The 14,934-nt window shown below is 43.5% G+C and overlaps 1 protein-coding gene across 1 annotated transcript in view; it reads right to left on the bottom strand.

Annotated features, from left to right (window-relative positions):
- The window catches only part of LOC122794473 (DNA polymerase nu-like), a 1,294,839-nt gene that overhangs the window by 1,200,261 nt on the left and 79,644 nt on the right, over window positions 1–14,934 (bottom strand). The gene's annotated exons all lie outside the window — the stretch shown is intronic.

Here is a 14,934-nt window from a genome sequence, read left to right as displayed (position 1 = left end):
TAGACCAAAGGATTTAAATTTTGCTTGTGACGTAAATAAGACATGTTGGTGAGACTGATATGTCTCAGAGGATCCCCATGTTTTGGAACAGGCTCGCTATCTATGTGAAGCGCAGTCCATCCCTAACAGTATTTAAGCATAACCTTGACCAATGGATAGGAAATTGTAACTTCACCATGGGTCTGGCCCCCATGTCTCTGATAGTTTGGGCATTACTGTATGCCTTTGTCTAACAGACCCCCCCGGACAACCTCTAGAAACTACCTAACATATACCCCTCCTAATAAATGCCCATGGTACATAGGGTCACAATTGGGTTGGGTTGCATAGCTAGGCTTATAAAGGCCATGGTGGGCATTAGCCTAATGTATACCTATGAACCATATTATGCACGGTTCATAGGTAGGTACTAGGCTATTGGCCCAAGGGCCTACATAAGCCTAGCCAACAAGGTCCCCTGGCTTACGCTACCCAAGAAAGTTATTTTCCTGTGCCACTGATGAGCAGAGACACAAAAGTGATCCCCGGGGTATATTTCCTATTTCCCATCCACTCATCAAGATTTTTCTTGAAGAGTGCTAATGAAGAACTTTGCTTGACATAGATGGGTAGCCTGTTCCAGAGTATGGGAAGTCTCTGGGACAGGAATCTATCCCTCCAGCATGTCCTGTTTATTGTGGTGACAAGATTTAGGTCCCTAGAGCGTGTAGCTCTGAGGGATTGGGATTTCTTTAGGTGTAGCATGTCCAACAGCTCTGGGTTTGACATAGCTTTATATGTTAGGCAGAGATCACCTCGGACTAGGCAATCTGCTACGGAGTAAAGCTGGTGTTTTTTGAGGCGGTCAGTGTAGGGCATTTGTTTGAGGCCAGTAATCCTCTTTGTGAGGTACTTCTGTGGCCTTTCCAGCTGCTGCAGATGTCTTATGAGGTACATTCCAAAAGGGGCATTGTACTCTATAATGGGTCTAATGAGTGTTGAGTAGAGGGGAACAATGACCTCCTTTTTTCCTGGAAGAGAACCCTTTTATGATGAGGTGTGCCACGTAGAAGGACTTCCTGACTACTGTGGCAATGTGACTATCAAAGGAGAGACTACTATCTACCTGGGTCCCAAGGTCTCTTATCACACATTCTGTGTTAAGTAGATTGCTGCCTATGTGGTAGTTCACATGGGTACAGAGTTTATATCAAAGGGGATGACACTGCACTTTTTGGCATTGAGCTTGAGGCCATAGCTCTGACACCAGGCATCTGTCTCAGCAAGGCCCTTCTGCAGGATGTCCACATCATTTGGGGACTTGACTATGGCTCCTAGTTTGCAGTCATCTGTGAACTTTATTAGCCAGAGGCCTTCTGTGTTTAGCCTGTACTTCAGAGAAGTAGATACCAAACAGGAGAGGTCCCAGGATGGAACCCTGTGGTACTCCACTTGTCACTGCTTTGAGGTCAGATTTGGAGTCTGCAACTTTTACAGTGTGGGTTCTGTCAGTGAGCCAGTTGGCAACCCATCTTGTGACATAGGGATTTATACCTAGTTTAGTGAGTTTAGCTATAATTCCAGAATGGGGGATGGTGTTGAAAGCCTTGGCGAGGTCAAGATAGGCTGTGTGAACCACCTTACCCTCATCTATGGCTTTGGTGACTGCTTCAAAGAAGTCGATCAGATTCAGGAGGCATGATCTGCCTTTCACAAACCCGAACTGGGTGGGTTCCAGAGTTTGGAGGTTACCAATGTGTTTGTTTATGAGTTCCATGATGATACGTTCCATGGCCTTGCAGACCAAGCTCGTCAGGCTAATAGGTTGATAGTTTCCGGGATCAGTGGTGGCTCCCCCTTTGTGGAGTGGGATAACTGTTGCGGTGCACCCATTCAGTGGGCACAAAGCCTGATGCGAGGCCATTATTGAACATGGTGCTTAAGTGGGGAGCCAGTTCGTTCTGAAGTTCGTGTAAAACGCAGCCTGGGATCCCGGTCCCATGGATGCTGTTTTGGCTTTAGAGAGTGCAGCTTTTATCTGCGTAGTTGTGATTACAGGGACTCTGCATTCTTCCTGTATAAATATGGGCCCTTGGGGGGGGGTAAAGTTAGCACTGAACCTATCTGCCAGGATGTTGGCACTATCAGTTGGTTCTGTAATAGTTTATGTATATGTAACAGTTAATATAGTAGGCTGTGTAGTAAGGCACACTCTGTTGTAAATGATATCATAAAAGGATGTGTTACACAGGCAACCACTTGAGATTTAGAAAATGGATATTGTTTAGTTTTCAGTCATAAGCTACAATTCTATGAGGCCCACTTCCTGGGCAAGATCTATATACCTAGTTAATGAATGGTTGATGTACAAGCTGCATATTATGCCTGGGCTGAACACAAGACTAGGAATGAAGGAGATGGTTCTTCAGATTTACTACATGTTATGGATTTAAAAATAAAGAATGGCAGACTTCAATGAGTATATCCCCATCTTGTCAAGTTTGTCAGCCTTATAATTCATAGCATCCAGGATTAAGGTTTGACATGAAAGTGGAGTATATTTAAACTTTAAAAAATAGAAGCTTCCCTAAGCACAGCCCACTTTCATAGAATATTTGGGAAGATAGGGTTCATAATAGAAGTCCAGCTAACTGGGGACCATTCACAGGGTAGAGCTAGGAACATGAATATTATTAAGAAAGATGAAGGACAGAAGTCAAATATTTTACAATGGATTGGTTTGGATGAGCTTGATTCAGAAGAGGAACCTGAAGAGGAGATGAGTGAATAGAAAACGGATATGAAGTTAAGCGGGTGGTTAGAATAATGCAGGAACATCCACACATATGTGTGGATTTAGGCCCACATATCAGAAGTCATAACCAAGCTTGAAACTGTAAAACTGCAATTATCATCAACAGAAATGCAACAGCTCACTTTGAAGTCATTGGGGAGCAATATTAGAATAAAGCCTCTTATTTGGAAATTCTCTCTTATCAAGTAGTAAGGAGACAGTGCAGTGGCAGTATGGGATACATACAGTGCAACCACATTGGCAATTCTTAGTTTGTGTTTGGCAGGTTGATTGGTTTTACATCCACCTTTCACTTAGTAGAGCTATCCCAGGTAACCCAGGCTGGGCAACTGGACACCAGCCAGCCAGTAACTAATTGACCCAGGGCTGCTGGGCTTTGTGATGGGCACACACTGGTCAATAGGAGCACACACCCTACCTCCCACATTAGCATGGTCTCCTGGCGTAGGTCGGAGTAGGACAGATCGTCAACCCAGTTATCACCAGCAAATACCCATACCCATTTGGCGACATTAGTCGGCATGACAGAATCACCTACAGCCATATTTTACACCATCACATGGCTAGCCCTGCCCCAGCATGCAGTCTGAGATCTGTGTTCTCCTATCTTGAGTAGATGCCCATAGCAGTTGGTCTATACAACTTTTCCTCCTATAGGGTGCCATGTAGAGTCTGTGCTGGCTGCTACCCACAATATTCATTATTCACAATATTCATGGATGAGTATGAGATGGAAACACTCAGCATGATTTTTGGAGTTAGGACAAACCCCAAAGAGACACAGGGAGAACATGCAAACTTTAAACAGGTGTCGGCCAGAGGTCAGGATCAAACCTTGTACCTTGTGCACCCAAGACCTTAACCATTATGCCATCTGGTCTCTCATGCTGGGTGAGACAGGGGAGAAATGGCTCCTGAGCATACTCCTAGCAGTGTGGAAAGAAAGGGGTACTCCAGATGACTGGAGAATAAGCATACTTATGCAAGTGTACAAGAGCAAAGGGGACATCCACAACTGTGGGCAGTACAGAGGTATCAAACTCCTGTCAAACTGCATGAAAGTTATTGAGAGGATGACTGATAAACGGATAAGCAGAGCAGTAGAAATTGAGATGGGAGATGAGCAGTTTTGGATTCCGATCAGGATGCAGCACAACTGACCCAATGTTTGCAGGGATACAAATAGTTGAGAAGAAGCTAGAGACGAGGAAAGACTCCCGCTGGCCATTCCTAGACTTGGAGAAAGCATATGATGAGGTCTCAAGAAAGCTGATGTGGGCAGTCCTGCAGTGGTTTGAAGTCCCAGAAACATTTGTAGTATTAGTGCAGGCTATGTACAAAGATCCAATGACTCAAGTACAAACCGTGTTTCTTACAGAGGGGTTCCCTATGGGAGTGGGTGTGCATCATGGTTCAGCTCTGAGCCCACTGCTGTTCATACTGGATACGGATTACATTAGCAAACATGTTAGAGTGGACAAATCTACAAAGTTGCTGTATGCAGATGATGTGGCATTACAGGCAGACCCTGAGCAAGAACTTCATGAAAGGATAGGAGAATGGAATGCAAAACTGAAGGCACATGGGATGAAACTAAGTACAAGTAAGACAGTGGTAATGGCAGCAAATTGGGTAAATCAGAAGAAGCGGAGAATTCAGATAAAAGGGAAAATATTGGACCAGGTTAACAGCTTCAAGTATCTGGGAGGGGTGGTTGAGTATATGGGAAGTCTGAATGAAGAGGTTAAAGCTAGACTTAGAGGGGGCTGCAGGCAACTGGCATAGATTGTTAGGTGTAATGCGTGTCAGCAGAATGCCAAAGAAGCTGAAAAGTAAGGTATACAAAACAGCAGTGTGACAAGTACTACTCTGTGGTACAGAAACCTGGGCAGTAAAGGCAGAGTGGATAAGGAAGCTAGAGGTGATGGAAATAAAGTGACTGAGATGGGTAGTAGGATGCACACAGTGGGACAGATGAAGAAATGAGGACATATGGGCAGAAGCCAGAGTAGCTCCAATTGCAGAAAAGATCAAAGAGAACAGATTACAGTGGTTTGGGCACATGTGCAAAAAAGTAGAAGATAGTCTGGTTCATAGGTGTTTACTAGGCTAATGACAGCATGGGCCTTTTTAAGCCTAGCCATTCATCCCAAATTTCTGTCAAGTCTGATAACCCTGATAAGAGTAAGCATGGGCCTGGGAGATGAACCATAGGTGCCAGGAGAGGGATAGGTTCATAGGTTCATAGGCTGATACTAGGCTATCTGCCCTAGGGCATTTATAAGCCTAGCCAGAGTGTGTTTGGCTTTCACCACCCTTTTAGATTAGTTGACTGTGCCTCTGTATAGTAGGTCACAGAAGGTAGCCCTTTTAAGGTTAGTTTACTGTACCTCTGTCAAGCAGGGACACAGAAGAGATCTCAGGGGTAAACTTACGATCTCCCATCCACTCGTCAAGATTTCTCTTGAAGAGGGTCAGTGAGGGGCTCTGCCTAACATGGATTGGGATTTTGTTCCAGAGTGAGGGGAGCCTCTGGGATATGAATATGTCCCTCCAGCATGTCCTATTCATTTCTTTGCTGAGGTTCAAGTCCCTGGAGCATGTAGCTGTAAGGGATTTGGATTTACTGAGGTGAAGCATGTCCATTAATTTTGGGTTGGACATGGCTTCATACGTCAGACACAGATCACCTCTGAGTAGGCAGTACGCAACTGAGTAGAGCTGGAGTTTCTTTAGCCGAGCTGCATAGGGCATCTGTTTGAGCCCCTTGATTCTCTTGGTGAGGTACTTTTGGGGTCTTTCCAGTTGCTGCAGGTGTCGGGTAAGGTACATCCCAAATGGGGCATTGTATTCATTTATGGGCCTGATAAGTGATGAGTAGAGGGGCACAATGACCTCTCTTGATCTAGATGTGAATCCTTTCATGATAAGGTGGGCAATATAGAAGGTCTTTCTAACCACTTTGGCAATGTGATTGTCAAAGGAGAGATTGCTATCTACTTTGGTCCCCAAGTCCCTAATTACTTCTTCCGTACTTAATGGATTACCACCTATGTGGTAATTTGTGGGCACTTTGTTTTTCCCAAGGGGGATGACTATGCACTTTTTGGCATTTAGCTTTAGGCTATGGCTCTGGCACCAGTTATCCATCTCTGTGAGACCCTTTTGGAGGATGCTTGTGTCAGCCGGAGAGTCGATTACGGCACCCAGTTTGCAGTCATCTGCGAACTTGGTCAGCCATAGTCCACCCATGTTAGCCTGTACCTCTGAGAAATATATACCGAACAAGAGAGGTCCCAGGACTGAGCCTTATGGGACGCCACTTGTAACTGGTTTAGAGTCTGACATGGCACCTGCTATTCTGACCATGTGGGTTCTATCCCTGAGCCAGTTTGCAACCCATCTTGTGACATAGGGGTTGATATTTAAGCTGGTGAGCTTATTTATGATGCCCGAGTGGGGTATTGTGTCGAAGGCTTTTGCGAGGTCCAGGTAGGCTGTGTGGACTACCTTCCCTTCATCTATGGCTTTGGTAACTGTTTCAAAGAAGTTGACCAGATTGCCCTTAACAAAGCCGAATTGGGTATGATCCAGTGTCTGGAGGCTTCCAATGTCTTTGTTTATGATTTCCATGATGATACACTCCATAGCTTTGCAGACCAGGCTAGTCAGGTTTATAGGACGATAGTTTCCGGGGTCTGTTGTGGCACCACCTTTGTGGAGTGGGACCACTGTTGATGTATGCCATTCCGTGGGTACATATCCTGTAGTAAGGCTGAGATTGAACAGTGACTTTATATGAGGGTTTAGTTCTTCTTGGAGCTCGTGTAAGACACAGCCCAGGACACCGTCTGGTCCCATTGATGCTGTGTTTTTTGCTTTGGAGAGGGCAGCTCTCACCTGTGCATCTGTGATCTCAGGAAGGCTACACTCTGTTGGGATAGACATTTGCTCTTTTGGGGGGAAGGGGGGGAGAAGTTTGCACTGAACCTTTCTGATGGGATGTTAGCAATGTCTGTGGGTTCAGTGTATTTTTTGTCATTTTGCACTAACTCGGAGCATATCTGGGAGTTGCCTCCCAGGTTTCTGACATAACTAAAGAAGGCCTTGTGATTATCTTTAGTGTCTTGTTCAATTTTTCTTTCAAAGCTGGCCTTAGATGATTTTATGAGGGATTGTAGTTTCTTGCTAGTACTGATCAGAGACACCTTCCCTTTTTGGGATTTTGCTCTATCATGTAGTAGCTTTCTCCTTCTGCTGTATAGCTTATTTATGGCCAGGGTCCTCCAGACAGGTCTCCTGCCTTTGGAGGAGTGAGTCTTGGTTTTATTTGGGATAGCATGCTCCATGCATTCCTGTAGGTGTCCATAGAATGCTTTTGTAAAGGATTCTGCATTTTGGGCCGTATTTTCCACTGGCCCGGGGGCTTTGAAGGATTCCACCTTGGTTTTGAGAAGTGTGAAGTTTGCTTTTGAGAAGTTCTTCACCGTGGTTTCCTTGGCTAGATGTGGGAATGGAATATGGATGTCCAATGAGATTAGTTTATGGTCTGATCTTACCAATGAGGGGTATACCTCTGGTGTGGAACATGAGACCCCATGTTGGTGATGACCAGATCCAATATGTTTTCCCCTCTTGTGGGAGTGGTGACCAGTTGTTCCATAGCATTTGAGTTTATAAATTCTAGGAACCATTGGGCGAGGGTGTTTGGGCTTGAGTAGTTTTCCCAATCAGTGTTTGGGTAGTCGAAGTCACCCAATATAATGGTGTTTGGAGAGACCTTCATATTCTCCAGTGTTCTCAGGAAAGCTGAGTGAGGTTCCTGTGTTTGAGAGTGTGGTCTGTAGCAGGCTACAAAGTGAAAGGCAGTTTTGACCACTGTTAGTTGCACATGGATGGTCCCCAATGCTTCATGCAATGCCACTAACCTGGAGGTGTGGGTGTCTTTGATAAATATGGATACTCTCGAGTGCGTGCATCTTGAGGTTTAGACTTCTGGCGTTGAGCAGCATTACCCTTAGTTTTTTTTTTCTTTGTGTTGTCTATGGAGGTGGGTTTGTCTTTTGAGCCTTGCCTAAAAAAGGCACTATGGGGGAGGCAAGAGCCTTTGCCAGTATTCGAAAACCCAGGGGTGACAGGTGCAAGCTGTCCATAGCGAAGCAATGTGGCTTGTCGAGCATGTCATCCCAGGCTGACAGACACTGGATCCCCTTTGAATGACACCAATACTTTAGCCAATTGTTAAAATTGATCATTTTTGTCTTTATACTGTGGCATCATTCTTGGTGAGGGTAAGATGCTACTCAAGGTCAGGGTCATACCGGCCTGAGCTACATGATCAAAGAGCTCCTCTATGTCTTTTTTTATGTAGTCCAGGGAGGTAGTCTCAGGTCATTTACAGCAGCATGGACAATGACGGAGTCATATTTGTACTTGCTTTGGAGTGACCTGAGTGCTTGAGTTATGTGGCGGATCCTGGCACCTGACAAGCAGCTTACAGTGACCTTCTCCTTGTTCAGCCTGGTGAGTGGGACATCAGTGTGTCTGACAATAGAGTCACCTATTACAAGTGTATTAGGTGTGTTGTTTAGCCTTAAGGGCTGTGACTGTGTGGCACACTGACTTTGTGAGCTATGTGCTATGTGGGTATTGTTTCGTGGTAGGGGTTGCTTGGATGTCTGCTTTGGAGGTCTCTGCTGCTTAGGCAGATTTTTATTTAGAGCCTCCGAGTATGTTTTTGTGTGTTTGTGTTTGGTTTGCTGATGCAATAGGTCTATGTGAGACTGGATTTGTGGTGTGTGTGGTTACCTTCTCCTGACAGGCTGTGCCAGTACTGGGTTGAGAGAGCTTAGCCTCCAGTTTGGCTGTATTGTTGCATCTCTCACATATATTTGAGCTTGTTGGGAGGAGGAGAGGGTGGTCTGTATACATAATGCAGTTGTAACATTGCCTCAAGATTCCCAGATTCACCAGCTGGACTGGAGAGTAAACCCGAAACTGACCTTTGGACATGCCTGAATAATATAGGGAACTACTTATTGACTGATTAGAAAGAACCAATAGGGAGCAAGTGCTTAAAAGGAGTATAAGAAGATGTAGTGCTTAAGTTTATTAGTGTTTACCTATGAGATTACTTGTACGAGCAAGTGCAGGGCTTTAGAATGAAAATAGAGTGCTTATTTTGATATTTAGAGCAGTTCTAAGGGAAAAAGTGAAGAGCAGACTTTGTGGAGCCTGGAATACTTTAAACCTGTTTAAGCGGTGCTGCCCGATGCTGCCCTGTGCGCAACACCGTGCAAAAAGACAGTTGCAGGGTTTTAAGAGAGAGAGATCAAGGAGTTTGGAATTGACCCAAAATGGCCAATAAAACTACAGCTTCTAGGTAGTAACCACTCCTACAGGGACAGGCAGGCTGCTCAGTGTTAACCACTGCCACTGGTGAACACAGAGACTTCCCTTTAGCCCAAGGCCAAGAATCTTACAAACAGTTCAGAACAGCAAATCTGTAACTGAACTTTCTTAAATTTCAGAAAGTGGGAAAAAAGCAAGATTTTTTTGTTTTTTTTTGTTTTAGTTTAAAGGTAGCAGAGATACACAAGTAGCAAAATAGAACAGTGCAATAAATGACCCCACACTTGAGTGCTAGGCCAGAGTCAGGTAAAATGCAATTTTAAGAAAACTGATTTTAAATTAAGTACAACACAGGAAATGCAGTAAACAGGCTCTAGATGTGTTCTAAATACTGTTTCTAATACAGATATCAACTTTAGCAAGCCGGAAAATGCCAAAAAGTAGGCGGCAAAGCAGTAATTTTAAACAAAAAATCAGAAGAAAATACTTAAAATCTCAAAAGTGGCTCCTTTCTGAGTTTCTGGTTTCCCATACAATTGTCCAAGCTGCACTTGAATTGGGTTAAGGAGGAACTCTGCTTCACATGGACGGGGAGCCTGTTTTATAGACAGAGTAGTCTTTGGGATACATACTTATCTCTTCAGCAGGTCCTATTTATATCATAGGCAAAGGTTCATGTCTTTAGAACAGGTAATTCTGGTGCTGTTTGTTTTGTGGATATGCAGGAGGTCCATCAGAGTGGGGTCTGACAATGCCCTGTATGCCAGGCATAGATCTTCCCTCAAAAGCCTGTAGGAGACAGAATACAGGGATAGGGCCTTGAGGTGGTCTGTATAGGACATTTTACTTACGCCCTGTATTCTTTTAGTGAGGAACGTCTGTGGACGTTCCAATTGTTGGATATGCCTGGTTAAGTACATACCAAAGGGAGCATTGTACTCGATAGGTCTGATGAATGCCAAATACAGTGGAACAATGACTTTTTTGGACTTAGATCCCATACCTTTGTTTATAAGTTGTGCAACATAGAATGATTTCCTCACCACTGTAGACACGCGATGGTCAAAGGTTAGATCACTATCTATGTGTGCCCCTAAGTCCCTGACTACTGGGTCAACTCTAAGGGGTGTGTTGTCAATATGATAAGTTACCAGGGATGGATGACTTCCCAAAGGATACTATTATGCATTTCTTGGTATTTAGTTTTAGTCCATGGCTCTGACACCAGTTGTTTGTCTGCATCAGCCCCTCCTGAAGAACATTTGTGTCAGTGTGAGATTCAGTGACAGCTACTAATTTGCAGTCATCTGCAAATTTAGTCAGCTAGGGACCGCTGACATTGGCCTTGACTTCTGAGAAGTAAATGCCAAAAAAAAGAGAGGTCCAAGGATTGATCTCTGAGAACTCTACTTGTGACTGGTCTCCCCAGTTCTAACTTCCTGGGTCCTGTCTGTGAGCCAGTTGGCTATCCACCGGGTGACATATGGGTTTGTACCTAACCTCTTGAGTCTGTCAACAATGCCCAAGTGGGGTATTGTGTCAAATACTTTGGCCAGGTTAAGGTTGTCAATGTGAACGATTTTGCCCTCATCCATTGCTTTGGTGACCCTCTCAAAGAAGTCCACCAGGTTGAGTAGGCATGATCTGCCTTTGACGAAACCAAATTGGGTTGGGTCCAGTCACTGGAGATTTACTATATCTCTACTGATCATCTCCATGATACCTTTTTTCCATGGCTTTACATTTAAGACTAGTGAGACTTAAGCGTCTGTAGTTTCCAGGGTCTGTAGATAGCCCACCTTTGAGCAGAGGGATGACTGTTGCCTTTCTCCATTCATGAGGCACAAAGCCTGTTTGGCGGCTACAGTTAAATAGTAATATCAGAGGCCCTGATAGGTCATGTTTCATGCTATTTAGAAAGCAACCTGGGATATTGTCTGGAGCCATTGATGCAGTGTTCTTGGTCTTAGAGAGAGCATTAAGGACCTGTTTGCTAGTGATAGTAGGAGGAGTTATATTTGATCATATTTCCTGAGGGAAGGTTGAGGGGGAGAGAGGAGTAAAGTTGGAGCTGAATTTATCAGCCAGGATGTTTGCTATATCTTCTGGCTCAGTATAGCTGGTTCCATTTACATTGAGGTTGCAGACATAGCTAAAGAATGCTTTGTGGTTGTCCTTGGCCTGCGAGGTCAAACTTACCTCAGTTTGGCTTTGGTGGACTTTATTTGTCTTCTGAGTTGTTTGTTTAGTTTGAGAGTGCTTTTAGCCTGCTGGGTACTGCACCTCCTAATTTTTGCCATGATTTTCTTCCTATAGTTATGCAGCCTACTGATTTTGTGATTCCACCAAGGTGGCTTGTTTTTTGAGTTACTTCTGTACTTCTTCCTGGTGGGCACAGCTGCATCTATGCAGCTATTAACATGCTTGTACAGGGTTTTTGTGAACAGTTCTGCATAAGCAGCCATGTCCTCAGGGTTTATGTGGGCATGACATTTTGCCAGGTTCTCACTTAATAGAAGGATAGCCTTAAAATAGTTTCTGAATATTCCAGGTTTAGCTGGGGGTCCATTTATTTATTTATTTATTGCAGTTGGTTTACCAGGATAGTCCATTGGGCCACGAAGAACCCGTTTTCAATGGAGTCCTGGGGAGAAAAGCTCCAAAAAAGAATAAAATGTACATAACATTTGACAATAATTTCTAGGTACATTGTAGTAAAAGAACATAAGCAAAATATTAAAGTTTGTTACAGTTAGATAGTAACAGCCTTGGTATATGCTATAGAATCAACAAAACACAAACATAGAAGATTTATAAGCAAACATGGAAGATGAAAACAGTAGGTTATGGTAATTAAAGGGGATGTAGTAGAGTAGTTATATAGTAGAGTAGGTTATGAGGGGTGGGTGCATGAGCACTCCCATGGAGATGCTAGGTGTGAGAAAAGAGATTTCTTGAAGGTAGAGTGATTAGTGGTGATGTTAGGTGGAAGAGAGTTCCAGAGGCGAAGGAGGCTGAAGGAAAGAAGGTTTTGCCTGGGGATGAGTGGGTTTGTGCACTTCTAGTAGATTCTGATTATTGGACCTTAGGACTCTGTTTGGTAGGTGCATTTTGAGGGCAGAAGAAAGGGAGGGACAGTTGGAGGGTTTAGAATCAGCTTGTGGGCTAGAGTTAGTTGAGTGTAAGTGAGATAGTTGGGAAGTTCTAGCCATTTTAGTTTTTGGAGGAGATACAGTGGTGGGTGGAAGACCTATGAGAGGTGTGCAAATTTTAATTTTGTTATAACAGGAGGAGAGCTGTTTTTAAAGAGGATTGAAGATTTGTAAGTAGCTAGAGTGGTTTTAGTGGTGGATGTTAGGCATTTTGTCTATACAGCATGCCAAGTTTTGATGTGTTTTTGATGTTTTTGGAGGTGGGAATTAAATTTTAGCTGGTTGTCGATCTGGACCCCAGTAGTTTGGTGTCTGACACTATTTCGAGAGGTAGGTTATTTTGACTGGTAACTAAGAATGAGTTTATGTTGGGGGAGTGAGTTTAGAGGAGTAAATAACATTAATTTGGTCTTGGTGGCATTGAGAGCAAGATGATTTCTTAGCATCCATTGCTCTGTGGAGGAAAAGGCATCTTGAGTAAATTTTTGTAGTGTGGGGATAGAAGAGGCAGAGCAGATGATAGTAGAGTCATCTGCATATTGGATGATGCGGATAGATTTGTAGAAGTCATTAATAAAGATATTGAAGAGTAGAGGACCCAGTATGGAGCCTTGTGGAACTCAGTAGTATTTAGGTAAGAGGAAGTTGCTTTTTCCATTTAACAGCTTGATTTCTGTTTGATAGATAGCTAGAGAACCAGTTCAAAGAGGAGGTAGAGAGGTAGAGTTTGGAGAGTTTTGTTAGGAGCAGACTGTGAGAGATAGTATCGAAGGCTTTTGAAAGATCAAGGAGGATGGTAGAAACAATTTGACCTGAGTTTTCAAGAAAGGAGAGAAGGGCAGTCATGGTGCTATGATTAGGTCTGAAACCGTGTTGTGTGGGGGTGATAAGTTTGTTATCTAGAAGATGAGGAAGAAGTTGGAGTTGTACACATTTTCAAGGATTTTGAAATGGGGGACAAGATGGCTATGGGACGGAAGTTATTAATGTTGTTATTGTTACCACCTTTGTGTAATGGTATGATAAATGCTTGTTTCCAAATTTGGGGAACTGTACCTTCTTGTAATTAATTAAGATGCTGATGGGATAGGCAAGGCTTTCAGCAGCAATACTGAGAAAGTAAGGTGGGATATTATCAGGAGCATTGGTACAAGGTTTCAATTTTGAAGGAATTTCTTAATGGTAGCAGTAGGAATGGGATTTAAAGTGAAGAGAGTGCAGTCGGGGGGTGTTGAATTCTGGGGTGGTAAGGATGTGGGTGGGATTTGTGTAGAGTAGGGGATTGTGGGATTAGTGGGTGGTGAGTATGGAGTGGATGCAGAGATATCGGGTGGGTGAAGGGTAGATGTTGGAGAGGAGATGGAGAAAGAGGAGGTAAGTTTGGAAATAGTCAATGAAGAAGGAATTCAATTGGGTGGCTAAAGTCTAGTTCTGGAGCATTTGGGTCTGGGGTGGGAGTATCTGGTTTGCTGGGGTGGAGGAGAGAGGAGATTCCTTTCCAGAATTTTTGAAGGTTGTTTTTGTTTTGGTTTTGGAGTGTAGAGTAATAGTTACTAGAGATATGTTTCTTAACTTTGTTTGTATTCATTAAGCTTTGTCTCTATGCTTCATGGTAGAAAGGGTAGTTTTAGATAGCCAAGGGGCTGATTTAGTTTTTATTCTCTTAGGGGAGCTTGAGAGTCAAGTACTTTTAAGAATGTTGAGTTAAAGTATGAGACAGCATTGTCTAGAGGTAGTGTTTTGAGACAGGTCCAATTTACTGCTTTAAGTGAGTTAGAAAAGGTTATAGGGTTGAAGTTTTTGTCACGGATAGTAATGATGTTGTGGGTCTGTTGATGGATAGTGGGAAGTCGGTGGGTAAAGGTGGGTAGGTGGTCACCTAGTGGGTCGGGAAGGATACCAGTGTTGGTGAAATAGTGGGGATGAGAGACTAGAATCCAATCCAATATACTCCCATTTGAGGGGTTATTGGCTGGGTATGTGGGTAAGTTGATTAGTTGTGAAAAATTGTAGAGGTTGATATTGTTGGTGTTTGCAGGAGCCTGGATAGAGGCCCAGTTAATGTTTACATCCCCAAGGATTATGGTTTCATTGCTAATGTTACTGGATAGCCAAGAGAGTATAAGTTCAAGTGTAGGGATGTTGTCTCCTGGGGGAATATAGAGGGAAGCTATACATATGTGTTTGTGATTATTGAGGTGTAGAAGAGTAAGGAGAAGTTCAGCGTTATTAAAATATGGGATAGGTTTGTTGTAGGGAGAAACTACTAGGGAGGAGGAGTATAAAAGTGCTACTCCTCCACCCTTTCTGAGAGGTCTATCCTTTCTTATGATTGAGTAGTTAGGGGGAGTTATTTCAGAGTCCTTGATATGAGGTTTTAGCCAGGTTTCAGAAATAGTCAAGATGTCAGGTTTATTGTGTATAAGCCAAGCATGAAGGTTTGGGACTTTGTTAACGATACTTTGCGGATTTAAGGAAGGGTCCATGTTTTATTTTTACTTCAAAGGAGAACATTTTGTGATCTAACCTTACCAAGAAAGGCATTACAGTAGGGGGTGTGCAGCAGTCTCCCATATTAGTGAGGACCAGATCCAGTATGGTTGCACTCCTGGTTGGTATATTGACTATCTGGTCCAG

This window comes from Protopterus annectens, chromosome 2.part1, assembly GCF_019279795.1.
Source record: "Protopterus annectens isolate FY-2018-M chromosome 2.part1, PAN1.0, whole genome shotgun sequence".
Classification (NCBI taxonomy): Eukaryota; Metazoa; Chordata; order Ceratodontiformes; family Protopteridae; genus Protopterus; species Protopterus annectens.
The sequence above is the reverse complement of the archived record's forward strand: the minus strand, read 5'-3'. Positions and strand labels throughout refer to the sequence as shown.